Source organism: Aquarana catesbeiana, linkage group LG01 (genome assembly GCF_042186555.1).
Source record: "Aquarana catesbeiana isolate 2022-GZ linkage group LG01, ASM4218655v1, whole genome shotgun sequence".
NCBI classification, from domain to species: domain Eukaryota; kingdom Metazoa; phylum Chordata; class Amphibia; order Anura; family Ranidae; genus Aquarana; species Aquarana catesbeiana.
In genome coordinates this window covers 364244170-364260923 of record NC_133324.1, presented here as the reverse complement: position 1 = coordinate 364260923, position 16754 = coordinate 364244170, and positions in this window count along the sequence as shown.

Here is a 16754-nt window from a genome sequence, read left to right as displayed (position 1 = left end):
AGTGTTGGGCCAGATGAGCAAGGGGGTTCAGTGTTGGGGCAGAAAAGCATGGGGGTAGAGCAGTGGGGCAGATGTGAAAGGAGGTGTATTGGTGGGGCAGATGAGCAGGGGGTTACAGTGGTGGGGCAGGAGAGCAGGGGGAACAGTGGTGGGGCAGAAGAGCAGGGGGGTCCAGAGGTGAGACAGATTTGCAGGAGGTACACTGGTGGGGCAGATGAGAAAGCAGGTTACAGTGGTGTGGCAGATGAGCAGATGGGTTCAGTGTTAGGACAGATGAGAAGGTGATTCAGTAATGAGACAGAAGATCATGGGAATATGGCAGTGGAGCAGATGTGCAGGGAGGTACAGTGGTGGGGCAGATGAGAAAAGGGGTACGTTGATGGGGCAGGGGGGTTACAGTGGTGGGACAGAAGAGCAAGGGGGTACAGTGGTGGGGCAGATGTGCAGGAGGTACAGTGGTGGGAGGGATGAGAACGGGGTTCAGCAGTGAGACAGAAAAGCAGGGGGGTACAGTGATAGGGCAGATGAGCAGGGGTTTACAGTGGTGGGACAGATGAACAGAGGGGGTTCGGTGTTGGGCCAGATGAGAAGGGGGTTACAGTGGTGGGAAAGATGAGCAAGGGGGGTTCAGTGTTGGAGCACATGAGAAGGGGGTTCAGTGGTGGGACAGAAGAGCAGGGGTGTACAGCGGTGGGGCAGATGTGAAAGGAGTTCTATTGGTGGAACAGATGAGAAGGGGGTTCAGTGTTGGGCCAGATGAGAAGGGGGGTTCAGTGTTGGGGCAGATGAGAAGGGTGTTCAGTGGTGGGACAGAAAAGCAGGGGGGTAGAGCAGTGGGGCAGATGTTAAATGAGGTGTATTGTTGGGACAGATGAGCAGGGGGTAACAGTGGTGAGGCAGGAGAGCAGGGGGAACAGAGGTGGTGCAAAAGAGCAGGGGGTACAGGGGTGAGACAGATATGCAGGAGGTACATTGGTGGGGCAGATGAGAAAGCGGGTTACAGTGGTGGGGCAGATGAGCAGATGGGTTCAGTGTTAGGACAGATGAGAAGGTGATTCAGTAGTGAGACAGAAGAGCAAGGGGATATGGCAGTGGAGCAGATGTGAAGGGAGGTATAGTAGTGGGGCAGATGAGAAAAGGAGTACATTGATGGGGCAGATGAGCAAGGGGGTACAGTGGTGGGAGGGATGAGAAGGGGGTTCAGCGGTGGGACAGAAAAGCAGGGGGGTACAGTGATGGGGAAGATGAGCAGGGGGGTTCGGTGTTGGGCCAGATGAGGAGGAGGTTACAGTGGTATGAAAGATGAACGGAGGGGTTCAGTGTTGGGGCACATGAGAAGGGGGTTCAGTGGTTGGACAGAAAAGCAGGGAAGTACAGCGGTGGGGCAGATGTGAAAGGAGGTCCATTGGTGGAACAGATGAGCAGGGGGTTCAGTGTTGGGGCAGATGAGAAGGGGGTTAAGTGGTGGGACAGAAAAGCAGGGGGTAAAGCAGTGGGGCAGATGTGAAAGGAGGTGTATTGTTGGGACAGATGAGCAGGGGGTGGGCAGGAGAGCAGGGAGTACAGAGGTGGTGCAGAAGAGCAGGGGGTATAGAGATGGGACAGATATGCAGGAGGTACATTGGTGGGGCAGGTGAAAAAGCGGGTTACAGTGGTGGGGCAGATGAGCAGATGGGTTCAGTGTTAGGACAGATGGGAAGGTGATTCAGTAGTGAGACAGGAGAGCATGGGGATATGGCAATGGAGCAGACCTGAAGGGAGGTACAATGGTGGGACAGATGAAAAAAGGGTTACATTGATGGGGTAGATGAGCAAGGGGGTACAGTGGTGGGGCAGATGTGCAGGAGGTACAGTGGTGGGAGGGATGATAAGGGAGTTCAGCGGTGGGACAGAAAAGCAGGGCGGTACAGTGATGGGGCAGATGAGCAGGGGTTTACCATGGTGGGACAAATGAGCAGGGGGGGGTTCAGTGTTGGGCCAGATGAGAAGGGGATTTCAGTGGTGGGAAAGATGAGCAGGGGGGTTCAGTGTTGGGGCACATGAGAAGGGGGTTCAGTGGTGGGACAGAAGTGCAGGGGGGTACAGCATTGGGGCAGATGTGAAAGGAGGTGCATTTTCACAAGTTTACAGCATTTACTTTATAAAAAATCCTTTTCATGATTGAGAGTGTGAAGTTGACATTCTTTTGTTATAAAATCGGCACACTCAATTTCTTTGAAAACATTTTTCGGCACACTGTGCTCAAAAGGTTGCCTACCCCTGCCCTAGTCCATATACTGCAAATAATAACCTTCCTTTTACTGTATCACAATTTTCTGTGTCTGCTCATTTAAAGTGAATCTGTCACATGCGAAATAAAATTACGATGTCTTAGAGAAGATGGACACAGTAGAAATGTATTCTATAGTTTCAATTCAAGCTGTTATTGATGATGAGTAATCAGCAGTGGAAAAATGTGTAGTTTGGAGTTTGCATTTAAATCTTTGACCTTTGCAGAAAATTGCATAGAACCCGTAACATAGTTAGTGCTCTCAACTCTTTGAAGCCTGGGTGATTTATTTAACACAGGAGTTCCCAGTTATCTTTGCATTACATTGGAACAGACAAATAGTGACGGATTGCTACATATCCAAGCACACAACAAAAGTCATCCTGCAACTACTTTAAAGCAAATAATGAAAATAAAACAATTAGCAATCAGTACTTCTTTCTGCTATGTGTTTTGAGTTACGCAAACGCTTAATAGGAAAGAATGCAGAGTTAAGCATCATACCCTTATACATGTACTATGTATGTAAAACGTTCTCATAACACTGGAGCTAATTAATATGTGAAGGCTAACTTCTTAGACATGTGCAATTCGCTTCGTTCCGAACTAGTTTTTTACGAATTTCGACAAATTCGTTAATTCGGAAATATCCGAATTAACGAGTACCCGTTTAACAAATTTTTCAGAATATTCATAAATTATAATATTCAAAAATTCATAGATTGGTCAATTCAAAGATTCGTAAATTCGTAAATTTGAAATTCGAAAATCCGAAAACCCGAAAATTAGAAAATCTGAAATAATAACTAACTAATAATAACTTAATTATTACTAACTATTAAATTATAGGTATTGGAATTTCCTTTCAAATTTGTCTGTTAGTGAATGTAAGGATTACGAATTTATCCAAAGTTGCAAATTATCCGAAATAACGAATGCTGTATCTAAACGAATGGAACGTAACAAAATAATAATAATAAATAAAATAATGATAATAATAAAAACTTTTTAAGATTATTATTTATTGTGTAGATAAAAATGTAGCACATAAACGTGGTAAATGTTCTCCACAAGACACCTCAATGGTGAAAATCGAATGTGGTAAATACCAAAAGCAAACAAAAGTGTAAGTGGAGATAGAGTCCATATGAATGAACTTGGGACACATAAATGTCTCTACAGACGTGTGCAAAGAGAATCTCTGGCTGTGAAAAATGTTCGTGATATAAGTGGAAGCTGGGTGGGTCAACACATGGATGCAACTTCCCTCTAGGATTCCAACAAAGCGAAACAATAATAAGCTGGACTCTTACCAGATCTTGTGGACTCCCCTGTCATATGACATGGAGTCATGTAAGCATTTCGCCACTCCAGGCCTGTAGATCGATATCCGGGTCATCAAGGGTCATAAGTGTCGATTCTCCAGGTTCTCACGGGATCATCAAACGAATCCTTGTAGTGGCTATGAACGAAGTTCTGGCGACTGAGGTATATGGTGTATAGCAAGGATGGGCTATATTAATCCTCTCCCAATCATATGTGGAAAGAAAAGAAGAGCTCACACAATGACCACCAACTTGCCAGAGGCCCCCAGGGGAAATTTACGAATTAACGAATTTACGAATTGCGATCTTAACGAATAACTCGAAAAACGGAAAAAAAAAACAAACAAATGAAACTAAAACTAAAACAAAAAATTTTTCAGCAGTGCACATGTCTATTAAACTTTTAATTTATTTGTCATATACAGTGACTTGGTGTTCTCAAAGAGGGCCTTGTAAAGGGGTGTTACCATTAGGGATGAGCCGAACACCCCCCTGTTCGATTCCAGAACTTGTGAACAGGCAAAAAATTTGTTCGAACACGCAAACACCGTTAAAGTCTATGGGACACGAACATGAATAATCAAAAGTGCTAAGTTGTTGAGGGCATGTGGCCTGGTACGGGGGGGCTTTCTCGTCCCCCCCTCTTTTCCTGCCAGGTTGCATGCTCGGATAAGGGTCTGGTATGGATTTTTGGGGGGACCCCACGCCGTTTTTTTTTTTTTTATTTTGGCGCGGGGTTCCCCTTAAACTCCATGCCAGACCTGAAGAGTCTGGTATAGATTTTGAGGGGGACCCCACAGAATGTTTTTTTTTTATTTTGGCCGGGGTTCCCCTTAATATCCATACCAGACCTGAAGGGCCTGGTATGGAATTTAGGGGGTCCCCCACGTCATTTTTTTTTTTTTTACATTTTGGTTCGGGGTTCCCCTGTGGGGAATTACCATGCCGTTTTTATCAATAAACTTTTATGTGTATTGTCGGACCGGCAATTCATTAATAGCTGCGAGTAGTTTTAAATGACTTTTTTTCCTTTGAAATGTCATTTTGCTGTCAGATTGTTCTAAACACGGGAAACATGTGCCCCTTTACAGGCATACTATAGAAACCCCTCCAGGTCTGAAATTTAAAGGGATATTACACTTTTATTGTTTCACTTTAAGCATTATTAAAATCACTGCTCCTGAAAAAACGGCCCTTTTTAAAACTTTTTTTTGCATTGATCCATGTCCCCTGGGGCAGGACCCAGGTCCCCAAACACTTTTTATGACAATACCATGCATATAAGCCTTTAAAATTAGCACTTTTTATTTCTCCCATAGACTTTTAAAGGGTGTTCCGCGGCATTTGAATTTGCCGCGAACACCCCAAGTTCGCCGAACAGCTGATGTTCAAGTCGCACATGAGTTCGACTTGAACTCGAAGCTCATCCCTAGTTACCATGTATTGAATATATTGTTGGTGCAGCTTTTTGGAGCATAGCCCATAAAAAGCACCCCTTTCTATGTCTCTTCAGCTGTGACATTCTGCCTGGCTCACCATCCATATCCAGCTGTGATTTTTTCCCTCAGTGGCCTCACATCAAGCAAGCCTGGATACACCCCACTCCGCCTCAGATTGCATCAGTGAAACAAATGTTTCAAGCCCTATTTCTCATGTAAAAATTGGACACCATCACTCAAAATTTTAAGTCTTTAAAATGTTTTATTGCTAGTTGGCGTCGCTACATGGAGCGCTCTTTCTTATCAGAAGAAATTTCTCTACACATGAAATCCTTTCGCTTCTCGCACTGGTATGTACGTGCTGACCTCGCCAACACATTAGGCAAACTTAGAATCAAGGATGCCTCTCACTCTGACCTTCCCCCTTAGACACTCTAATTGCTCTATCTGATTCGTAAATGTCTTTTCATTAGAAAAGTACATGATTCTGCAACCTTTCCTTTATTTAGTCATTGTGATCATGAAGGCTTCTTAGCCAAAACGTCATATACAGTGACTTGGTGTTCTCAAAGAGGGCAGCGTATAGCCTGTACCTGTGTACCCATGTAACCAATAAAGGACTTTTATTCAAGAGCACCTGAGTTGCCAGCCCCTTTTGATTCAAGTATTGTATTTGGGGCCTGAACATCCTGGCTAGAGCACCAGATCAGAGCTTGTGGACTTTCATATTGGCAGTGGAGCTGGGGTAACATTTTTTTTTCTCTCATTGTGATCATAGGCTTCCACTCCTCAGGTCGTTTCTTTGGTAAATCCTGAGATTGGTTACGTAAACCTAACCAGATACCTTGTTCTCACATATTATACAATTATCGCTGCTTTCAAGTCCTGCTGTTTTGTCTATCCAGCTCTATTTTCTTACTTTGTGAAGGCCATGTTATATACCTTATGCCTTCACAAACGTCTCATTCTTTATACGGTTTTTGAATGTCATTTTATATTAATTCTGTACTAAAAAACTTTAGAACCTCAATAAACATATTTGGAAAAAAAAAAGTAAACACAGAAGGTAATTTGTCAATTTTTCTGCCAGATAACAAAACTTAGCAGACACAGTCTAACTGAGTTTTCTCAAAAATCCAAGAAAATTATTCTAGCAGAGCCTAGCTCCTTAAAGAGGAAGTAAACCCTGATGGGTTTACTTCCTCTTTGTTTCCCTGCAAAGGTAAAGCATAATGGGCTACTATGCATCGCATAGTAGCCCATTATGTGCCACTTACCTGACACAGGAGCCTGCAATGTCACCGTTGTCCCCTCTTCCACAAAGCGTCCATCTTCTTTCTGGGTATCGCGGCTCCAGCGCTGTGATTGGCTGGAGCCGTGATGACGTCACTCCTGTGCATGCGCGCTGGTGCCGATACTAATGGCATGATCGCAGTTAGAAAACAGCACGCTCAGTGCGCCTGCGCCATAGACATCGGTGCCTGTCTTTTGGAAATATATCCTAAACCATGTAGGTTTAGGAGATATTTCTTGCACCTACAGGTAAGCCTTAATCTAGGCTTACCTGTAGGTAAAAGTGGTTTGTAAGGGTTTACAACCACTTTAAATCAGCATTGCAATCTAGTTATCTTCCTCAAAGTTGCAATAGATTGTCAGTTTCTCTGCCAAGTAAAATAGGGTTGCAGATAGAATTGGGGTATATGGAGGAACCTCACCCACTGGGACACTATATTCTGACAGTGGCTCCTGCAGTTTGTCATAATAAACTGATCTGCAGCTGTAGCTGATTAGCTGCAGCCACCGATCGAAGAAATTTCTGAATGTCTTTTTGACTTAAGCCGATCAAACAATCGATGTCTGTGGGGTGGGAATGGCCGCACGCTGGATTTGGTTTACTAAAACTGGGGAGTGCAAAACCCGGTGCAGCTGTGCATGGTAGCCAATCAGCTTCTAACTTCAGCTTGTTCAATTAAGCTTTGACAATAAAACCTGGAAGCTGATTGGTTTCTACGCAGAGCTGCACCAAATTTTGCACCCAGTTTTAGTAAATTAACCCCCCCTGATTAGAATTCTGGTGGTCCCTGCTGAACCAGTCAACTTTTGATCAATGCATGGCCAGCTTAACTCAACAGAGTGCCAGTTTTCTACAGAAAAAAAAATACCACTAAAAGAGCTGAAAAATCCTTTTCTCAAGCAATAGTAATGTTTTATGTCCCTCAATAGATTATCAGCTTGTCTGCCAAGCAAGATAACATTGCTAAGTTTACCCAAGAACTAGTGACATTTTATCTGCTTTAAAGTTGCATTTATTAAGCGAGATAATATACCAACAGAGCTTTGAACAGTTTTTTCAAACAATTTTAATATATTTTTATTTGCTTGAAAGTTTCAGTAAACTGTAAAAAAGACACTATCCATGGAATAAAAACTGGTTCTAAATGTGGCACAGCGTTCCAAAATTCATGTCCCTGTCTAGAACTTGTAGTTTTTATTGGGAAACTTGTAGTAATTTGGCGCATGCTGTGCCAGTTTTATAATGCCTTCAAGACACTTTTGCAAAATCTGTCTCTGTATGCCAAAAAAAAGTTGGTCTTAACCACTTCCCACTGCTACCTCCAAGCCTTTAAGAAGTTCTAAATGTCTGTAGGCGGAGGCAGGCATTCTGATCATGTGACTGCTGTGATTGGTAGTTACAGTGGTCACATGATCTAAAGCTCCTGATTGCAAGTATGCATATGGAGCTTTCCGGTATCTGCCAGTTACTGTGCTGGGAGTGCGCAGGGAGCTTACATAGGGATGCATATATGCTACTGCTTGGTGTTAAAGCCCACCCACCGAGTGGCCGCATACAGTACATGCATGCAGCCACCAGGAGGTCATTTATTAGCTCCACTTTCATAACATACAAATTGTTGGTACTTTATTTTGAATTTGGAGCAGATGTTGAGCCACAATTTAGAAGTGGAGAAAATTAGACATACCTGAATTTGGTGCTGTCAGAACCAAATTTGATATTTTTTGAATTAACAAGAGCAATTACCACCAGAAAATTGGAGCAGCGGTTTTATTGAATTCCCTCCTATATGCTCCTCACCTGCTTAACCTCATGGCACGGCGCCTCCTGGCCCTTTAAGAGGTTTATGACGCCAGGAGGCAGGACTCTGCTTAAGATCACGTGACCACCGTGATTGACTGTCATGGTGGTCATATGGTCTGAAGAAGACTCCTGATCGCAACGAGTGATCGAGAGCTTTCGGTTAGTTGACGGTAACTGTGCTGGGAGCATGCAGCGTGTGCGCTCTCAGCACAAGTGCATAAGCAGCAGTTAACGCAAATATGCAGCCCCTCACTGCTAAGGACCAGATGCCAAGGGGTTAATAAGAGTCACACTACCAAAAAAAATAAAAAAAAGAAGCAAAACTACCCTATTCCTATTCCACGTTCCCCCTTCTCAACAATTAAAATGGCAGCCTTTGCCTGCTTAGTTTGTTTTTAAGAGCTGAGATGTGTCCCCCTCCATAGGACTACAAATCCATCTACAGCAATATAGGCAGATTCATGGACAAAAAAAACTTTGCGTATATCAATTTGCCCATCCATACTTTCAAATCCACAACTCTATTTAACAAAATTGATGTCTATTCATTTGATAAAGCAAACATTGAGCATGTTTTGTTTATTCTTATTAATGCACCAATACAAAAAGCTCTTTTTTTGGGAACATTCCTTCCTTTTTCTACCGAGATTTACCAAGATCTATTTTTGACACATTATGCGGATGAGTAACAGAAAAAGAAAAGCAAAAACAATATAACAGTTTTCCGTTACAATTACCATTTTTCTTCATTCCTAATAGTTTAATGCCAATGTATGCAAGCTCACCACATACTGCTATGCCTCATTATTTATTGCAGGCATAAGTGCTTTAAAAACTACCCTTGCAATAAGCAGACATCAATCACACATCATTCAGTGGTACCTGCCAAACGTTGGTGGAAAACCTTTGCTTTTCTTTATATGATAAAAATTAGGTTGAATGTTCATAGTTTATGCTTTTTTCAGTTTATATGTTCTTATTCATAATATATACATTTATTATCAACCCTTTCCCGCCGCATGTACATATATATATGGCCTTGCTTCATGGGGCCATATACATGTGTGAAGATAATTGTAAAGGAAAGCATTCATTTAGTTTTTCTTTGATTTCTTTTTACGATTGTTTACAAGTTGAATTCTAATATTGAAGAATGTCAGTTATAAAGAGTTTTCTTGCATACAAATTTGTAGCTGAACCTACCTGTAAATCTGATAACAGATCTGTGTTGGGGATTGGTGGCCACCCAACTTTGTGTTCAATTCCTAAAATCGTCAGATCAATAGCAAATGATAGCACAATGACTATGATTGACAGCACATACAAACATGGAAAGCTATGTGAGGAAGGTTTTAGTAACCATAGCCTTAAAGCTAAAGTTTACATATGACAATTTTTACATCTTGCTTGGACCAATATAACTATCTATATACAATACCTGTGTGATCCTTCTAAACAGAAGCTGGAGATCATTGTAGTGGGCACCATTACTCAACAGATCTCCAGTAGCTTTCAGATCCTGTGCCAAATGGCTGCCCTGCTGCATTGTATACACTGGAGGCCACTTGCTCAGAATGCACCATTCAGAGAATGCTTTCATTTTCTCAATAGAGTGCCCTCTGATTGGATGAGGAAGAGATTGTGAAGATGTACAAATTTGCCATACCTAAACTTCAGCCTGACGTTTTATATGTTAAAAAAGCATAAAAGGATACCCAAGGAAGTCTTAAAATGGCACAGCGGAAAGCTTCAAAAACAATGAGGTTGATTTATTAAAACTAGAAAGTGCATATCTGGTGCAGCTGTGCATGTTAGCCAATTATCTTCTAACTTCAGCTTGTTCAAAGTCAAGTTTCTATCCACCAGATTTTGCACTCTCCAGTCTTAATAAATCAACCCAAGTTTTTCAACCAGGAAAGGGTAATGATTTTAGGCACAATCAGTTTGTGAGACAGTAACTGTGGATAGCTAGCTGGCATAATGCCACCATTTTAGGCAAGGTTCTGAAGTAGCTTTCATGTGCACTCCATGCCCCCCGACCCCCACCCAAATGATGTTTTATGAATACAGAGCTTAACTAATTACTGTATGTGTTTTTTTTCTATTATATGGTTATTGTTTATTTTTATATGACTTTGCTGTCATTTTGGTAAAAAAAAATACTTCTTGGGTCACAGTACAGTATCACCTTACTTAATTACTCAGATTAAAATGAAAAATCCAAAAGAAAAAGGTAAATGAACTTTCTTGTTATCCAAACCTATTGTACAAAAACTTGTCGTGAAAAGTACAGATTTTATTAACATAAAAAAATCTCAATAATCCACATAATGTTTAAAACAATCTACCCAGAGTAGTATAATGTTACTATGGTAACATTATATTGCTCTGGATACAGTGTGTTAAAAAAATTGTAAATCTTTTTTTTTTTTTTTAAGTAAGAAAAAAAACATATATATATATATATATATATATGTATATATATATATATATATATATGTATATATGTATATATATATATATATATATATATATATATATATATATATATATGTATATATGTATATATATATATGTATATATATATATATATATATATGTATATATATATATATATATATGTATATATATATATATATATATATATATATATATATATATATATATATATATATATATATATATATATATATATATATGTATATATATATATATATATATGTATATATATATATATATATATATATATATATATATATATATATATATATATATATATGAAAATATCCATAATAGTATACATAAACTATGGGAGTAAACATACACTATAAAACAGCGCTAATGTTGAGCAAAGCTATATAAGAAATCATGCGGCCAACTACGCATAAAAAACATCAAACAGAGAAGTAGAGAGTCCGTGAAGTGGTCAGAGGAATGTCCATAAGTGACAATACAGCCGTATCCCAGTGTGCGCCTTCCACCGGTCAGTGAAATTTCACCATGTGTTAACACTCTCCCCCTAGGGGGTCAGACTCACCAGATCTGCAAATCATAAAAGCCTCCAAGAGCAAAAAGATCTCCTCAACACCTCTCTCTCAATACCACTCCGGGGGGTTTTCAGGGGGGGTCACAACTCCACACAGATGAGTAGAAAGAAAAAAAGTGTGCACATAGCGTAATTCTGTTTATTGAAGTCAAAACCCACAATCTTCATAAAAACCCTTCAATCTATATACGTACATATAAAACAGTCAATCAAGCAAAATAAAAGAGGCTGCGTGTCACCATTCAAAAGATCAGCCGGCTCGGTGCCCAGGGGAACAGATCACTTCCTGGTTGTAGATCTACAGTTTAGATACTGTAAGTCTTTTTATTCTTTATATTTTCCAGTTTGTAGTTCTATCTCTGTTTAAAACATTAACTTATCCATTTGGCGCTGAGTGGTGTGCTGCAGGCCTGAGCAAACCTATCCCTATATATATATATATGTATATATGTATATATATATATATATATATATATATATATATATATATATATATATATATATATATATATATTTTTTTTTTTTTTTATCGTACTGTCACCAGTCAGTGTTCCTGATCCCCACCACACCAATTATATGATGATGCTGTACTGCACTGGTGACAGTATGTGAAAAGACAAAAGGCAAAATTGTGAATTTTTTTTTACGTTCTTCGTTTTCCAAAAAATTATAACCTAAAACTACAACTTCAAAAAACTCGCCATGCCTCTTACTAAATACACTGGGCTGTCTAATTTCCAAAAAGAAAACTAATGCAGCCACTACCTCTAAGTTAGATATACTTTACTTATATACTTTGAAATTTTTTTTATAATTTTTTATTGGGTTTTTAAAGATCTACAGGAAATTATGTAAATGTGGTCGCAACCGCTTAAAAGGTTCAACAAGGTATGACAAAATATGGCAACTCAAAGCATAACGTAACATTTAGGACAGTAAACAATAAACATTTGGTTGCTAATATTATGTAAAGGAGTGTAGAATACATGTGCAATGCACTAAAAAATTTTCAACAGAAGTGTGTGTAACAAGTAATTGCTAAGCATGGTTTACACTGTAAGTATAACACAGTATAAGGCTGGGTTCACACTGGTCCGACAAACGCTCCGACATTGGGAGCTCATGTCGCATGACGTGTGAAATTTAATGTTTCCCTATGGGAGCCGTCCTAACTGGTCCGACACAAGTCGTTCCGACTTTAGAAATGCTCCCTGTACTACTTTGGTCCGACTTTGATCCTACTTCAGCCTATTGACTATCATTGAAGTCGGATCAAAGTCGGATTGCCGTCTTGCATGATCCGACTTTGGCACGCGACTTGTGCTCAGATGTTCTTGAGGGGGAACTCCGCGCCAAATTTTAAATAAAAAACCGGCATGGGTTCCCCCTCCAAGAGCATACCAGGCCCTTGGGTCTGGTATGGATCTTGAGGGGAACCCCCTACGCCGATAAAGGCGGCGTGGGGGTCCCCCCCAATCCATACCAGACCCTTATCCGAGCAAGCAGCCCGGCCGGACAGGAATGGGGGTGGGGACGAGCGAGCGCCCCCCCCCCCCTCCTGAACCGTACCAGGCCGCATGCCCTCAACATGGGGGGTTGGTGCTTTGGGGGAGGGGGCGCGCTGCGGCCCCCCACCCCAAAGCACCTTGTCCCCATGTTGATGAGGACAAGGGCCTCTTCCCGACAACCCTGGCCGTTGGTTGTCGGGGTCTGCGGGCGGGGGCTTATCGGAATCCGGGAGCCCCCTTTAATAAGGGAGCCCCCAGATCCCGGCCCCCCACCCTATGTGAATGAGTATGGGGTACAGCGTACCCCTACCCATTCACCTAGGAAAAGTGTCAATTTAAAAAAAAACACTACACAGATTTTTAAAGCATTTTATTAGACAGCTCCGGGGGTCTTCTTCCGACTTCGGGGGTCTCTCCGGTTCTTCTCCACGCTCTCCGGATCTTCTGCCGGGCTCCTCCGCTCTCTTCTGCTCTTTTGCCGCTCTTTTGCTAAAGCGGAGGAGCCCGGTCTTCAATCTTCTGCCTTCTGCCTTCTGCCCTCTTCTCCTGATGTTGACACGACGCTCTCCCCGGCTGGAATGCTCTCTGTGCGCTCTGCTCTGACTTATATAGGCGGTGACCCCGCCCCCTTATGCCGTCACAGTCCCTGGGCATGCTGGGACTGTGACGGCATAAGGGGGCGTGGTCATCGGGTGATGACCACGCCCCCTAAAACGTCACAGTCCCAGCATGCCCAGGGACTGTGACGGCATAAGGGGGCGGGGTCACCGCCTATATAAGTCAGAGCAGAGCGCACAGAGAGCATTCTAGCCCCAGAGAGCGTCGTGTCAACATCAGGAGAAGAGGGCAGAAGGCAGAAGGCAGAAGATTGAAGACCAGGCTCCTCCGCTTTAGCAAAAGAGCGGCAAAAGAGCAGAAGAGAGCGGAGGAGCCCGGCAGAAGATCCGGAGAGCGTGGAGAAGAACCGGAGAGAACCCCGAAGTCGGAAGAAGACCCCCGGAGCTGTCTAATAAAATGCTTTAAAAATCTGTGTAGTGTTTTTTTTTAAATTGACACTTTTTTCCTAGGTGAATGGGTAGGGGTACGCTGTACCCCATACTCATTCACATAGGGTGGGGGGCCGGGATCTGGGGGCTCCCTTATTAAAGGGGGCTCCCGGATTCCGATAAGCCCCCCGCCCGCAGACCCCGACAACCAACGGCCAGGGTTGTCGGGAAGAGGCCCTTGTCCTCATCAACATGGGGACAAGGTGCTTTGGGGTGGGGGGGCCGCAGCGCGCCCCCCTCCCCCAAGGCACCACCCCCCATGTTGAGGGCATGCGGCCTGGTACGGTTCAGGAGGGGGGGGGCGCTCGCTCGTCCCCACCCCTATTCCTGTCCGGCCGGGCTGCGTGCTCGGATAAGGGTCTGGTATGGATTGAGGGCGACTCCCCACGCCGTTTTTTCGGCGTAGGGGGTTCCCCTCAAGGTCCATACCAGACCCAAGGGCCTGGTATGCCTCTGGAGGGGGAACCCATGCCGGTTTTTTATTTAAAATTTGGCGCGGAGTTCCCCCCTAAAGATTCATACCAAACACAGTGCCGGCATTGGCGGGGATCCAAGTCGGATCCCGTTCATTGAAAGTCGGACACATGCCGGCTTCATGTCGCAGGGCAAAGTCGGATCCAAAGTAGGACGGCTGTCGTGTCGCACCAGTGTGAACCCAGCCTGAGTCTAGAGTCCTAAGAGGGGTACTTGAGGCTCCAAGGTTTCCATGTGAGGTTGAATGTGCGGAGGTTTTTTGTTGGGGAGCTATAGACTTTTCCCATAGAAAATGTTTGTGGGTTGCATTCACTTCTGATGGATTTGGTGCTAGGTCTTGTTTCCAATGCCTAATAATGCACAGTTTAGCAGACAATAGGATATTGGCCACAATTCCTCAGTGTATAACTGGAAATTCATTTATACCCAAAGTTGAGTAAAGCTAGCGCTGGATGTGCTAGGGTTATATTTTTTTTTTTTCAATTTTTTTATTGGGTTTTAATATAGATACAAAATTAAATATTCAGTCAGGGCTATATTACCCCATTCGGCCCTTCTATCTATATTACAACATATTAAAATTTTTCCTCCCCCCCACTCTTTAAGCCCCCCCCCTCCTCTCCACCACCTCCTATCCTACCGCCTATCACGTTCCACATTCCTTTTCTCTCACTATACTCTCGTCTTTTCAGCAAATCTCATTGTTTGTTTGTACTCTTCACTTCAAAACCTACTTCTCCTACCTCCCTGCTAAACCCTAAAAACACCAAATTATATATTTTGTTTATTTTACAAAACCAACTCCTCAGGGTAGGTCTCTCTGGGTCCTGCCACTGTCTGGGTATTAAGCCTTTCACCGCATTTAGTAATTAAGGCAGCAGTGTTCTCGTGTAATGTTTAATTGGCATTTTGCCCCCCATGAAATAAACATGCCCATGGCTCCTCTAAAATTTTGGTGCCCATAATTTCTTCTATTGTTACTATTACCTCTTTCCAGAATAATTTTATTTTGGGGCATGTCCACCATATATGGGACATGGTTCCTATTTCCGAGTAGCCCCTCCAACATAATTTTGAGGTCTCTTTTTGGTAATGATGTACTCTGTCTGGGGTTATGTACCATCGTGCTAAGCACTTATAGTTCATTTCTAACGTGCTACAGTTGGTTGACGTGACGTGATGTGTATCAGCCGTACAATTTTTCCTATATCTACATCTGTTTCTTCTATTCCCAACTCTTCTACCCATTTTTCCATGTATGGAAGAGGCCCTGTTGCTTTTAATCCGATCAGTATTTTGTAGATCCTGGAGATACCCCTCCTCCCTCCTGCCACCGAGCACAACCTTTCTAATGGGAGCAGCAGGGACTCCACAAAGTGCTTCAACTGTGAATACCTCCACCTATCTAACACCAACACATCTTTTTTTTTTAGCTAAATCCTGAAAAGTGCACATTTTTCCTTTCAACATGATATCCTTTATTTGTGCATCTTTTTTTTTAATCCAAGTACCAAACACAATCTCTTTCCCTGGTGCAGAGGTGCTGGGGTTATAATACCAGTCAGATATCAGTTGGAACGTCTTCCGCCAGAAGCTGCGAATGTTGTTGCATGACCATAGAATGTGCATGATGGTGCTTGAGGCTCTGCATCCCCGTCAACATAGTGAAGAGCATGTGTCAAACATTTTTGCTAAACTGCATGGGGTAAGAAACCATCTCAGTGAGACTTTTAAGGCAAGTTCCCAGTGGTTCACACAGTGTGTGATATTGTGGGAGTAGCGGTTAGCCTGGGTCCATTGATAATCAGAGAAGAAGGTCTTGAGGCCTGATTCCCACTGGAGCAAAGGCATTGTCTTACAGTATTTTGTTTTATCTTGTAACAGGTTGTAAATTAGGGATGTGCCTTTTATGTTTTTTTTGCAGTAGTCAGATAAAGCTGCCAGATTTTGGGATGTTGATTGATAGTGGGTGGTGGGAGAGTTGCTAATAGGTGGTGAATGCGGTATAGGGTGAAAAAGGAGATACTCGGCAGCCCATATTTGGTTATGTCTTGGGGTAGATTTGGTTTCCCTTCTAGATAGAGGTCCTCTAGTGAGGTGATACCAAATCTGGTCCACTTATCAAGTGTGATAACTGGTATGAGATGCTCTAGTGTGGTGAGCGTTATTTTTATGTCAGGGTTTTGAGAAAGTTGCAAAGGGGTTTTGGTTATTTTTCTCCAGCTTAGATGGACTTCTTAGTGGTTGGAGGGAGATCAGATAGTTCTAGTGGATTCCACAAATCAGCAAAAAGTAGAGTAGGTTGGAGGTCTTATAAAGCCTTTTCTCTATATCTAACCATAATTGCAGAATGATTAAGCTAGTGTTTCAAGTGGTCCAGGTGCACTACTGTGTGGTAGTCTTGTAGGTCAATCATCCCCATACCATCAACTTTTCTGTGTTTTGTTAAGGATTTGTGGGAACAGCTGAACTTTTCCCCCTACCAGATAAATCCTCTCATTAAAGAGGTGAGAGATTTCAAGTATGCCTGTTTTAAGGGGTGTGAAGGGA